At 35.5% G+C, this 14,571-nt stretch overlaps 1 pseudogene across 1 annotated transcript; it reads left to right on the plus strand.

Moving 5' to 3' along the window:
• The first annotated feature begins 1,489 nt into the window (after positions 1-1,489).
• LOC311618550 (nucleolin-like) lies at positions 1,490-5,192 on the plus strand (annotated as a pseudogene). Its single transcript has 3 exons — positions 1,490-1,509; positions 2,870-3,067; positions 3,276-5,192. The product of its transcript is annotated as a nucleolin-like (transcript).
• Positions 5,193-14,571: the final 9,379 nt, after the last annotated feature.

Consider the following 14,571-nt stretch of genomic DNA (forward strand, 5'->3'; position numbering starts at 1 on the left):
AAGTAACTTATTTCAAAGTGAATTTTTTTTTTATGTCTAAGTGGTTAAACTTTAGGAGATTGATTCTGTCTTGATCTTTAATCTTAGACTATTTATTTATTTGAGTTTTGCCTCAAATATATTCACAAGGCAAAACATTATTGTAGAAGGCTCATCCTGGCACATTGCTCCACCTGCATCTTGAAGATATGTGGTAGATATAGGAATGTATTGGGGAACATCATTGCAGAGTGTCTTCTTTGGGTGACAGATGAGCATTTGTTTTTCTTTCTTTTTTATTGAATTTATTTAGTGACCTTGGCTAATAAAATGACATAGGATACAGAGGTACAATTCCATGGCTCATCATCTATATATTGTATTGTGTGTTCGCCACCCAGAGTAAAATCTCTTTCCATTACTTTCATACCCTCTTGTACCTCCCATCCCTGCCCTTTTTCTCTAGTGATCCCTATACTGTTAATTGTGTCTATAAGATTTTTCTGCTTTTCTTTCTTGCTTAATCCCCTTATTTTTTTCACCTAATCCCAAAAAATATAGGCATTGCTATATAACTTGTCCACAATGAGTACAATGGCACTGGCAGTGTTTTTAAAATTTTAATCTGAACATGGATATTAAATCCAGATTACTCATCATGTAATTACATGAGGTCATGGTTCCTAAAAAGTGTGCCTGGTGTCCCTGGCATGCTGCAATTAACTCACAGGGTATCAAAGAATATGTTAAATTTTCAAATAAAAAATGTGATAATATCAGTCTATTTATCTATTTCTAACTCTATATTCCTGACTTGATCTTTTGAACCCTTTACACCAGTTTTAATTAAGCTCAGTAAAAGTTCTCTTTATTTCTCTAATTATGTGTTTTCTGTTATACATTTATTTTTCTAATTATAGAGTTTCTATTACTGAGGCATTAATTATTCCAAAGCTATATACAATATCTCTTAATATTTTTCTCTTCATTTACATCTCTCTCTCTTTTTTTTTTTTTTTTTGCTTTTTATGAAATAAGTCATTGGGCTACTCCTCTAGACCACTTAAATTATTTGTAACTAGTGACCTGGTGCATGGACTCATGCACATTGAAAGGAAATTAATTAGAAGAAATATTTTAATATTTCTATTCACCCTTTCTCTATAATAGAAGTGTCAGAGAAGAAAGAAAATTAGTAAAATGTACATGCAAATAATATATAAATTGATTAATAAATAAACAAAAACAACATGATATAACAACAAAAACATTATATAAAAACAGCCAAAACATGATATAAAAACAACGAAAACATTAATTAAAAACAACAGTGATAAAAACAATGACTGATAAATTGATTAAGTTTATTCTAATATCTCCCTGAATATGACATTAAGAGTAAAAACACTTTCAGAGTTGTTGACTAATTTCCCTTGTGATGAAGTATTTACAACTTTAACTTTAATGTATGTGCTCTTCAAACTCAAGAGAAAGTAACATATAACGGACCATGTCTGAAAGCGGGATCAGGTAGGAATATTCCTATTCTGTCTAGGGTTTGTCCTTGTGATTTATTAATATGCATCACAAATACTGGCATCACAGGAAACTGTCTTTGAATTCCTTTAAATGGGAGGTCAGTGTCAGACAGGGACAACTCAATTCTTGGAATCAGAACAACCTCTCCTTCCACAGATCCTATTAATACTTCAGCTTTGAGAAACACACATGTGCAATTGGTGCCATCAAGGGTTTTATATGTATCGTGTATGCTCGAGTCAACATTTATTTTTAAATTACCAGTGCGCGTCATATGTAAAGACTGTCATCAATCGAATGGTTGGACTGATGGATGGTTGGTCTCTTAGCCTTTTATATAAAGAGACTAGAGGCCCAGTGCACAAAATTTGTGCATGGGGGGTGTCCTCAGCCCGACCTGCACCCTCTCCAATCTGGGAGCCCTTGAGGGACCACTGGCTCCTTACCGCTCGCCTGCCTGCCTGCCTAATTGCCCCTAACCACTTCTGCCTTATAGTCTGATCATCCCCTAACCTCTCCCCTGCTGTCCTGATTGATGCCTAACTGTTCCCCTGATGGCCTTATCACTCCTAACTGCCCTCCCCTGCTGGCCCAATTGTCCCCAACTGTCCTCCCCTGCTGGCCTAGTCACACCCAACTGCCCTCTCCTGCCAGCCTGGTCACCCCTAACTTCCCTCTCCTGCTGGCCTGATCACCCACAACTGCCCTCCTCTGCCAACCATCTTGTGGTGGCCATCTTGTGGTGGCCATCTTGTGGCAGCCATCTTGTGACAATGTCATGCAAGGGTGTCATGTGATGCCACCTATCCTTTTATTATATAGGATACTGCCTAGCTCTTATTATATTTATTTCAACAAGCACCTTTGTTTGGGAATTTGAGAACAACCTTTCCCAGAGTCTAATCTTCAGTTCCTTCTAAAGCCAGAACTTCTGTATTAAGGCAGAATTCTTGGTCAAGGTGAGAAATAAACCCTTTGGAGGTAATACTCTGAAATGACATAATCCAATCCACCTATCCTTTTTCAAATAGTCCTCATGAACTGCCATTTAAATTCCCTCATTGTCTTGTTTCATACATAGGTAGCATCTCATTGTGAATACCTTCTTATTGAATCTTATCCTTGTCTCTAACTATGATTTTTTAATACCACCTGATAAACTTCATTTTTGTCATTCAAATACATTTTCAAGAATATTAAGAGTTCTAGTTGGTAGCAAAACATAAATGCTCTAGTTCTTCAGTACCAGTGGCTGCCATGGAAGTCATTTGATTTCTCCTGGCACATCTGAGCCACTTACCCACCTCACACTCTACAGTCATAAGCCACAGTCATAGTGAAGCTCACAAAGGGGTAAAAATCAAGGTGATCCCAAGAAAATGGCTCCTCCTCAAAAGGAGGTAGAAGAAGATAGTTAAGATGAGGAAATATCAGGTGAAAAAGATGAAAGCAGTGAGAAGAGGTTATTTTTCCTCAGGAAAAAAAGGCCTGAAGGCTACCGCAACTCCAGGAAAGAAGGTAATGGTTTCCCCAACAAGAAAAGATTGCAGTTGCCCAGTGGATTGAGTGTTGGGCCCAGGTTTGATTCCAATCAAGGGCATGTACCTTGGTTACAGGAAAATCCCCAGTGGGGGGTGTGCAGGAAGCAGCTAATCAATGTTTCTCTCTCATCGATGTTTCTAACTCTCTATCTCTCTCTCTTTCTTTCTGTAAAAAATCAACTAAAATATATATATTAAAAAAAAAAAAGATTGCAGTTGCCACACCAGGCAAGAAATCAGTTGTCACACCTGACTAAAAGGTAGTGGCTATGCCAACCCTGGCAAAAAGGCAGCAGTTATACCAGCCAAAGCATTAGCCACAGCTGAAAAGAAGGGAGGCATACCAGGCAAAGCATTGGTAGCAACCCGTGGAAAGAAGAGGGCAGCCACCCCAGTCAAGGTAGCAAAGAACGGCAAGAATGCCAAAAAGAAGACAGTGATAAGGAAGATGATGACAGTGAAGAGGAGAATGCTGGGAAGGATTAGGATGAAGATGAGGATAAACTTGAGCCAGCAGTGATGAAAGCTACTGCTGCTGCTCCTGCTTCATGATAAAGATGAAGATGGAGATAAAGATGAAGATAAGGATGATGAAGAAGATGATGCTGAAGAACCTATGGAGATTGCACCAGCCACATGCAAGAAAGTTCCCATAAAAGCTATTTCAGTGAAGGTCAAGAGCACAGCTGAGGATGAGGAGGAAGAGGAGAAGGATAAAGATGAGGACAATGAAGATGAGGAGGAAGATGATGATGAGGAAGAGGAGAAGGAGGAAGAGCCTGTCAAAGAAGCACCTGGAAAATGAAAGAAGGAAATGGCCAAACAGAAAGCTGCTCCTGAGGCCAAGAAACAGAAGCCACAGAGCCAACGATGGCTTTCAATCTCTTCGTTGGAAACTTGAACTTCAGCAAGTCTGCTCCTGAATTAAAAATGGGTATCAGTGATGTTTTTGCTAAAAATGAGCTTGCTATTGTGGATGTCAGAATTGGTGTGTCCAGGAAGTTTGGCTATGTGGATTTCTAATCTGCTGAGGACTTGGAAAAAGCCTTAGAGCTCATCGGTTTAAAAGTCTTTGGCAATGAAATTAAATAAGAAAATCCAAAGGGAAAAGACAGTAAAAAGATGCAGATGCAAGAACACTTTTGGCAAAAATCTGCCTTATAAAGTTATTCAGCACAAATTAAAAGAAGTGTTTGAAGATGCTATGGAGATTAGATTAGTCAGCAAGAATGGAAAGAGTAAAGGGATTGCTTATATTGAATTTAAGACAGAAGCTGATACAGAGAAAACCATGGAAGCAAAGCGGGGAACAGAAAGAGATGGGCGATCTATTTATCTGTAATATACTGGAGAGAAAGGTCAAAATTAAAACCATGGAGCAGCACTTGGAGTGGTGAATCAAAAACTCTGGTTTTAAGCAACCTTTCCTACGGTACAACAGAAGAAACTCTTCAGGAAGTATTTGAGAAGGCAACTTTTATCAAAGTGCCCCAGAACCAAAATGGAACATCCAAAGGATATGCACTTACAGAATTTGCTTCATTTGAAGATGCTAAAGAAACTTCAAAATTCTGAAATAAAAGAGAAATTAAGGGCAAATCCAATCAGGCTTGGATTGCAAGGACCGAGAGGATCGCCTAATGCAAGAAGCCAGACATCCAAAACTGTTTGGCAAAGATCTGTCTGAGGAGACTACGGAAGAGAGATTGAAGGAGTCATTTGATGGCTCTGTCCAGGCAAGGATAGTCACTGACCAGGAGAAGGGCTCTTCCAAAGGGTTTGATTTTGTAGATTCCAACAGTGAGGAAGATGCCAAAGCTGCCAAGGAGGCCATGGAAGTGGTGAAATTGATGGAAACAAAGTTACTTTGGACTGGGCTAAGAGTAAAGGTGGCTTTGGGGGACGTGGTGGAGGAAGAGGTGGCTTTAGAGGCAGAGGTGGTGGCAGAGGAGGCTGAGGTGGATTTGGGGCAGAGGCCTGGGAGGCTTTGGAGATCAAGGAGGCTTCCAAGGAAGCAGAGGAGGAAGAGGAGGAGGAGGAGGAGGAGGAGGAGGAGGAGGCCATAAGCCACAAGGAAAGAAGACGAAGTTTGAATACCGTATTTTCCGGCGTATAAGACGACGTTTGAAATGAAAAAAAAGCCAGTTCAGATTGGCCAGAGTCAGAGAGGCGGTCTATTAAAAAAAGAACTGGTGTTGCCTCTGAAGTTGGGGGTAGTCTTATACGGCGAATATAGGCCTAAACCTATGTTTTAACTGTAAAATTAGGGGGTCGTCTTATAAGCCAGAAAATACGGTAGTTTCTTCTATCTCTGACTTTCCCTCTTCCATTTGAAAAAGAAAAGACTCTGGTGTTTTTACTCTGTTACCTGATCAATGACAGAGCCTTCTAACATTCCAAGACAGTATACAGTCCTGTGGTCTACTTGAAAATCCATTTAGATAACATTTCAAAGGAGATACCATGTTGGTTTTGACTGGATATTCATAAAAACTTTTTAAAGAAATGAGTGATAAAGCTAACCCTTATCTGTAAGTTTTGAATTTATATCATTTCTTCCTGTGTACAAAACCCATTTTTTCCCCTACAAATTGTTTTTTTTGTGTGTATGTCTTTGTGTTGTGGTATAAAGGAAAGCAGAGTTGTTTCATCATAATTTTGCTTCAGCAGCTATGGGACAAATTAAAAGTCCTTAACTCTGGTGCCAGAAAAAAAATTAGAAAACAAACAAAAACGCTCTACAAAACAAATGCAAATGAAAGGCAAATAATGAATCATTTCTAACACAGAATTGATTTTGAGAAAACAATGTAACTTGCAACCATAGTTTTCAACCTACAAAGTATAATGCTACAAATCTATCTAGATAAAAGCTACCAAAACAATAAAAAAGAAAGGGGCACATTCAATTTGTATTTTTAATTATAAAATAACTAGAGCCTCAGTGCAAGAAATTCATTAATGGGGACGGGGGGAAGGGTAAAGGGGCTCCTCAGCTCACCTGCACCCTCTCACAATCCAGGACCACTGGCTTCTAACTGTTCACCTGCCTGCCTGCCTGTCTGATCACCCCTAACTACTCTATCTGCCTACATGATGCCCCTAAATGCTCCCCTGCCCGCCTCATCGCCCCTAACTGTCTCTGTCTGTTGACCTGATAGCCCCTAACTGCCCTCCCCTGCCGACCTGGTTGCCCTTAACTGCCCTCCTCTGTCAGCCTGATCGCCCCTAAACACCTCTGCCTCAGCCCCGGCCACCATGGCTTTTTCTAGAAGGACATCCAGATGGATGTCCAGTCTAATTAGCATATTACCCTTTTATTATAGATGGTATCAGTTGTGGAAGCAACAATTCATGTTACAACTCTAGCATATGCCTAATTTATAAATCTTTTAACTCCTGTTGCTAGTAAACTAGTGATTTTCAATAACGAAAGGGTCAATCTTAAAAAAAGTATCCCTTCCAGGGCACATCCCCGGTAGGGGGTGTGCAACAGGCAACTGGTCGATGTTTCTCTCTCATCGACATTTCTAGCTCTCTATCTCTCTCCCTTCCTCTCTGTAAAAAATCAATAAAATACATTTTTTAAAGTATCCCTTCCAAACAATATTGAGAAAAACAGGATGCTATAAATTCCCCAAAGAACAAATAAACTAGTTCAGGTCCTGGACAGTTTTGTTTCAGGATTAAACAAATTTGTGGAAGAATGCTGTTGAATTCATCAGTTTCATATCAAACTAAATGTTGTCTTGAATGCCTTTATTGTGTGACATGGTATACATTTGCTTCAGTATTCAAAAGCCATAAATCTTTCATCTGGATTATATTGAAGGTGTGAAAGTTTATAGTTGAAAGACATGTACTTGGCAAAAACTTAAAATTACAGGAAGCTTTTTGAGTAAGTGAAAGGTGAGAAATTACTACAGTCAGAAGATCTGAATATCTGATTTCTTCATTTTGAATTTTACAGTTTTCTTTACAACACTCAGAACTTAAATGCATATAAAATCACTATAATTTTATATTTACTTTTCAAAAAATCTTTTGAAACATTTTGCTCACTCACATATAAGACAATTTCTTTATAAAAGTGCTGCAAAATATACAGAAAATTTGTATTTTACAACTTTTAGCAGATTGAGAATCAAAGCAAAAAGAAGTGGAGGAAAGAAGATCATAAGAAAAAGCACACTTTAACAGGAATGTATGACCAAAAAGCTAGATTTCCTTAGCTTTCAGGACTTTAAATCAGAATGGCTAAGTTAACACCACCCTAAATGTCAGAATTGAAGGGTCCATCTGAAGATAAGCTTTTCTGAGGTCCTGGCACTCATTCAAAAGTAGGGTACAGATTGCTGCACACACAATTTGGTCAGTCATTCCAGGCTTCACACCTTTGTGAGTGTGAGCTCATCCACTTCTAAATGAATGATTCCCATTCTTTATCTACAGGCCTCATGGCTCCTTCTGCCTGTTTTTGTAACTCCCTAGTGTACATGTCTAAAGGCACCCACACACATGCAGAGAAATGAACTAGGTATTCATAAGATTCAAATCTATTCTCTATCAGTGTTTCCCAAACTTTTGACATATGTGTACCCCTTCTATAATTTTCGTAACGCTGAGTACCCCTCGTATTCATGAGAATGTAGAAATAGGCACAGCTAAGCATAGTGCAGTGCATATGCCCACCAAACTCTGGTGCAACTCGTACCCCCACCAAACTCTTCCCTTACCCCTGAGGGTATGCATACCACACTTTGGGAAACACTGCATACCAATTCCTGTGCAGGTAAATAAGTGAGTATCTTGGAAATAATCCTCAATTCTTTTCTTTTTCCAGGCCACCTAATATAAACCCTCCTTCAAAATACCTTTTGGGAGATCATTTTAGCTCCCACATATCTCTCACTTTTATCCCACCCTATTTAAAATTATCAACATGACATTAGTTTAAGAACTTATGTTTTACCTTATTCTCCAGCAATAGCCTATAAATTGGTTTTTCTGGCTTCAGGTCTATCTATATAGTATATAACCACAGCAGCATCAGTATTGTACAATTTTAAGAACAAATTTTGATTATGCGATTTATTTTTTAAATCCCTGCACTGTGTCCCAGTAACCACAAGATTAAAGACAAGTGCAATTAGCCCTGGTTGGTGTGGCTCAGTTGGTTGAGTGTCATCCCCTGAACCAAAATATCTTGGATTTGAATCCGGTTCAGGGCACATTCCCAGGTTGTGGTTTGATCCCTGTTCAGGGTGTGTACTAGAAGCAACCAATACATGTTTCTTTCTCTCTCTCTCTCTCTCTCTCTCTCTCTCTCTCTCTCTCTCTCTCTCTCTCTCTCTCCTCTCTTTAAAATCAATAAAAACATTAAAAAGAAAGACAAGCTGAAACTGGTTTGGGCCAGTGGATAGAGCCTTGGCCTGTGGACTGAAAGGTCCCAGGTTTGATTCCGGTCAAGGGCATGTACCTTGGTTGTGGGCACATGCCCAGTGGGGGTGTGCAGGAGGCAGCTGATCTATGTTTCTCTCTCATTGATGTTTCTAACTCTTTATCACTCTCTCTTCCTCTCTTTAAAAAATCAATAAAATATATTGGGGGGAAATAAAAACAAATGCAATGATAAATAACTAAAGTCCTATATGACTACTTATAAACATGTATATAATATTAAAAACTGATTGAACATAATCATAACATTGTCTAATTTGTGCATATAACACAAAAAAATAGCATAAACAAAATAGTTGACAATAGTTTGGAATCTGAGAAAAATAATTAAAATTAAAACTAAAATCCTTTTATTGTTTTGAAATTCAATAGAGTCATTAATTCACTTGATATTACATTAATCTAATTTATTATGTGTATACATAATAATATCAAGGGGATCTACTTAAATTAGAGATTATTTGTAAAAATTTCTAACCAAAGAAAGAAAAATATAGTCACACCTGATAGAACAAGTTCTCTAAAAAATTAAGATATGGAAAGTTTTAAAAATAAAGGGTAGAAAAATATCTACCAGGTATACATTAAACAAGTGTTAGCTGATGCAGCTGTATTAATAACAGATAAATTAGAATTTGGAGTAAAATTGTAGTAGAAATCAAGTGGGTCTATAAAATGAAAAAATCCTTTAATAAGTATTATAAAATTATAAATTATTTAAACTTATGAACTTTCAATATAATTACCTGAAAATATACTTTACAAGAACTGAAAGAATTACAAAGAGTACTGTCTGCCATCACAGTACTGTCTACATCACAGAGGGAAACTGTCATTTACCTCTCTCTCTAAGATATAACAGGTAAACCGTTAAAAAAAAAATGCTATGAATTACAACAGCACAACTGTATTAGTCAAGGTCCAATCAAGAGCCAAAATTACATGGCAATTTGAACAAGGACATTTTAGTATTATTAATTATTAATATAATTGAAAGTGGCTTTGGGTAAAATAAAAATAATAATATAATATATAAGAGCACTTTCTACTTCTAGGGCTGAGATGGAATACCTAAAAAAGAAAATATTCTGAAACCACATCCCTATCACCCCACCCCAAGATCCAGATGTTTGCATGACAGGGGAGCTCCACAGGGTGGATGTGGAATGAAGAAGCAATTTTATATGAAAACAATCAATCATCCTGATCTAGATAACCACATGTAGAAAACTGCTCCCAAGGGGTCACACTTAGTTTTGTCTCTCACGTGGATTATTTGTTAAAATATAATAAGAAAAGTTTGTGGATTTGGAAACTAGAAAAAATATTTTATAATGTTCATGAGTCAAAGAGAAAATTATAAATTTTAAAATATTTAGATAAATAATAATACAATAAAATATTAAAATAATATTTAGAATGAACAAGTAATGGAAATATTGTAGATCAAAAATTTAGAATGCAGATTAAAAAGCTCTTAGAGAGATTGGTAGTTTACTTTTTAGAAGAACAAAACCTCAAAATTAATGAGCTATTCATTTACATTATAAAAATAAGAAAATGGTTATAGAAATAAATCTATAAGAAAGTAGAAAAGATAGATAATAAAAGTAAAGGCAGAAATAAATGAAAAGTTAAAATATTAAGTAGTGAATGAAATAGAAAACATTGTAAGCTTCAATAAAGCCAAATGTTGGTTCTTTAAACTATAAATCCCTGACAAACTAATAATATATATATTTAAAAGATGGAGAAAGAGAAATAAGTAATGTTAGTAATGTTATTAAATAAGTAATGACACTGGAGGACAAGGAATATTGAAAGAGAAAAAGAGGAAGAGGAGGAGACTGAGAGCTGAAGGTTGAAGGGGAGAGGAGAAAGAAAAATAGAGGAAAACTACAATTATTTGGTGGAATTTGCCTTTCCAAACATCAAGACTTAAGTAGAAAATGAAATCAGTTTGAGTAATTTTAAAATGGTACTGGGGATGGAGTAAAAGAGTACAGAAACTGGTAAAAATAAATAAATAAATAAAAATAAATATATATATATATATATATATATATATATATATATATATGAAAATTGATTTGATGACATACATTACAAATTGGCAGGAAGAATGCTAGATTAACTGTATATATAAAAGCCTAAGCAACTGGTCAACCAGTTGATAGGCGATAGATGCAGTGGGGCCTGGATAAGTGGGAGCGGTGTGATGCCCGGTCTGGGCTTGGGCTCCTCCCCAGGCCGTCTGCTGCTTTGTGCACTACTACATCCCTCAGGGGATATTGGACTGCAGGTTTTAGCCAATCCCAGCAAGCCATGCAGAGAAACCTGAGCCTCTAGTTTAATACAAATTAAAGAGGTAATTATTCATCTGTATGGAAAATATTAAATTTAATTAATTTCTGACATAATAAAAATATGAAACCCAAGGGAATTAAATATATAAGTATGAAAAGTGTAATTATGATTTTGAAGTATGGATGATCTTTTAAATGGCATTTGCAAAACACATTAAAGTGAAATGGTTTTCATTTTAATAAAAAGGGGACCATGAAAAGATGTAAAAGACAAACTATTAATTATTATAGTTGGTTGGGTTGCAACCCTCCCCCAAAAAACTTGATAATAATTAAGTAAATCTATGAGGGATAACTTCTGGAACTGTACAATAAAAAACTCAGTAAGAACCTCTCTCCCCAGCGAAATAACCATAACTAGTTATAATTATTTTTTAATTAATTAATGATTCTGGAAATTGTCCTAAGGCCATAGAACAAATGTTTGAAAATATTCTAGACAATCTGTTAAATTGAGAAGAGCGTGATTCTCTGGCACTGGAGCAAGACTCCACTCAGCACCCCAAGTTGAGCCTGATGGAAGCTCCAGTCTGAACCGTTTTGGCAAAAAAAATATGTGAGCTGCTCTCCCTCCAGCTCTCAGTCCAAAGTTGTAGTCTTTCTCCGGGAGTGGTACTAAACCAGCATTTCTTATCCCCTGAACTCCATGTTGCAGAGATCATATTCCGGATGAATGTAGCTCCCTCCCTCCAGCCAGCCCTACCCTACACGCAGCAAGCCAAGAACACTGGAGCCTTATCACCTTCATCCCAGCACCCTGGTAGGTTCAGAGTTCCACATCAGAAGAGGAAAGACAAGAATACCAGAGGCTACAAACCCGCATCCATAGGAAATAATAAAATAAAATAAATTCCAACCCTATTTTCATACAATATAAAAAAATAAGTTGAAATAGGTGATAGACTTACACATCACTGCTGTAGCTTAAACTAAAGAATGAAATCATTGTGACCTTGAGGAGGGCAAAGATTTTTCATATAGAATACCCAAAACAGAAAGGAAATTTAGTAATTGGATTTTTAAAAAATGTTTAAATTCGCTTTTCAGAAGACAATGTTAACACAAAGAAAAGATAAGTACATACTGGAAAAAAAAAATTTCAATTCACATGTTTAACAAAGCATGCAGTTGAATAAATCCCTATATCTAAGTTATTCCATTTAATTAAAAGATTTGAATGGACATGAAATAAGATATAAATGGACAATAAGCACGTGAAAATGCTGGTTATTAGTTAACATACAAATGCAAGTTAAAACCACAATGAGATGACTTTACATGTCTATTAGGTTGCCTAGAATTGTGACTTGTTTAAGAATTATGTGTTCATTTTATTATTCTTTCTACATTTCTGTTTTATATTTTTCAAAATTAAAAATATTTCAAATACATAGATAAACTATGTACATAAATTAAGTTGATACAATCATATTGTTAACACCATATTGAACAATATAAATCAAGAAGTGAAATATTTAAAGCAACTTTAATATTAACCTAATTATATTATTGCTATATTAATTTATCATATGGAATTGATATAATCTATTATTGCAGGTTGTGCTGGTTGCAAAATATATTCCAAAGCTTAAAAATAAATTATTGAAAAACAAATAAGGCAGTAAAGTTTTATTCATTATTTATGAAGATTTACCTCATAAAATCTTAAAGCAAAAATTGAAGCAAAAATATAAGTTTGAGGATACTTTTTAAAAATTGTTGTTTGCTAATCTAAAATCACTACAAAAATATCTGAAGAAATATATGAAACTTTATTATTAGTTTGAGAAAAATTATCTAATGAGAAATAATAATATGAAAATGTCAGATTTTGTAAAGAATGCTGTGTATTGTTAACAGGAAACTGTAAAATTTAAGACAATTTTTTAAAATCTCATTTTAGGCAAAACTGGTTTGGCTCAGTGGATAGAGCATCGGCCTGTGGACTGAAAGGTCCCAGGTTCAATTCTGGTCAAGGACATGTACCTTGGTTCTGGGCACAACCCCAGTAGGGGGTATGCAAGAGGCAGCTGATCTATGTTTCTAACTCTCTATCCCTCTCTCTTCCTCTCTGTGAAAAATCAGTAAAATATATATATTTCTTATTTTTAAAAAATATATTTTATTGATTTTTTACAGAGAGGAAGGGAGAGAGATAAAGAGCTAGAAACGTCGATGAGAGAGAAACATTGACCAGCTGCCTCTTGCACACCCCGTATAGGGGATGTGCCCGCAACCAATGTATATGCCCTTGACCGGAATCGAACCTGGGACCTTTCAGTCCGCAGACCGACGCTCTACCACTGAGCCAAAGCGGTTTCGGTTACATATATTTTTTAAATCTCATTTTACTTTGTTACCTTCTTACTTACTATGTGTAACTCTCTCCCAAGAAGGCAGAAAGAGGTTAAAAAAAAAAAGTCTTCAAAATATCTGAAAATCTTCCTGATGAGCTTTATATTTTCTCTTAAAGTTTAAGAGATGTTTAAAACTTAAACATCAAATAATCAATCACAGAGAAAGAATGAAATATCTGACAAATTGGAATTGAAGTAATACAATTTGAAGGAGCTTATAATTTTATGGGCATCTTATATACATATTTTTCTTAGAAATTATGAAATGGTAATAAATACCTAGAAAAAAATTATAGTTTCACTTCAATAAATTACCACTAATGTAGGTTTTAATATTTTTGGCTTTATTTGAAAGACATATTTCAGTTCTTAAAGCTGACAGATAATCCAACTGCTAATACTGAAGATATAAAACTAAAGGGAATTTTTGCAAAAGAAATAATGACTGCACTAAAAACCAAAAAGTGAACGCATAATTTGATTAAGCAGTGGGCAAATATGTTTAACAGGATAATGTGATACCTTAATCTTGTAAATTTGAAGGTACATTAATTCAGCCAAAAGTAGTAGACTTCAGTTCAAACAAATGAAAATAGCGCACATCTGATTTCATTTCAAACTTAACAGAAAACAACTCAGGTTTATACATAAAATACATCAAGTTGGTATGCAAAAGGTCTTTGGAATGAATTTAATATATCAAGCCCTGGGAACCTCGGGTATTAAACATGGAAAAAAGTTTTTTAAAATCTCATTAAATATTTCTCACTGTGGATCAGAATTTGTTTCTTTTTTATTCTACCTTTAGGTCTTGAAAGAGTGAGCAAGCTAATATGTGAATGACAGGATAATAACATTTTTATATCTCCTATCTCCAAGGAACTCAACTTCTTTATAGGTATGATCTCATTAATCCTCACAGCATCCCTGCAAGGTAGGTAGGTAAAAAGAACTATCATAATCACTTTATAACTGAAAATAGTGGGAAATCTCACAGTTTCATATACATGAAAATGAGTAGTACTTTTTGACATTGAGTATAGTCAATGTACTGGACTGCTACTTTATAAACTTTGAGATTAGTTTTATTTTGAAATCATTTTAATCATTAACTCATTAAGCAATGTCTTGCTAAAAAAATCCATTTATGTGCCACTAACTTTATAGTCTTCATATTTAATGATATTTAACAATATTTAAATTGTCAACCTAAGACGTATCACTAGGCAAAACTATTATAAATTAATGAGACCTAAAAGGATGCATCATGTACACAGTATACTATCAAAAACGAATACAAGTAAAAGAATATTTCAATAAATAAGACAT

Source organism: Pipistrellus hanaki (genome assembly GCF_964339955.1).
Source record: "Pipistrellus hanaki genome assembly, chromosome: 3".
Lineage (NCBI taxonomy): Eukaryota > Metazoa > Chordata > Mammalia > Chiroptera > Vespertilionidae > Pipistrellus > Pipistrellus hanaki.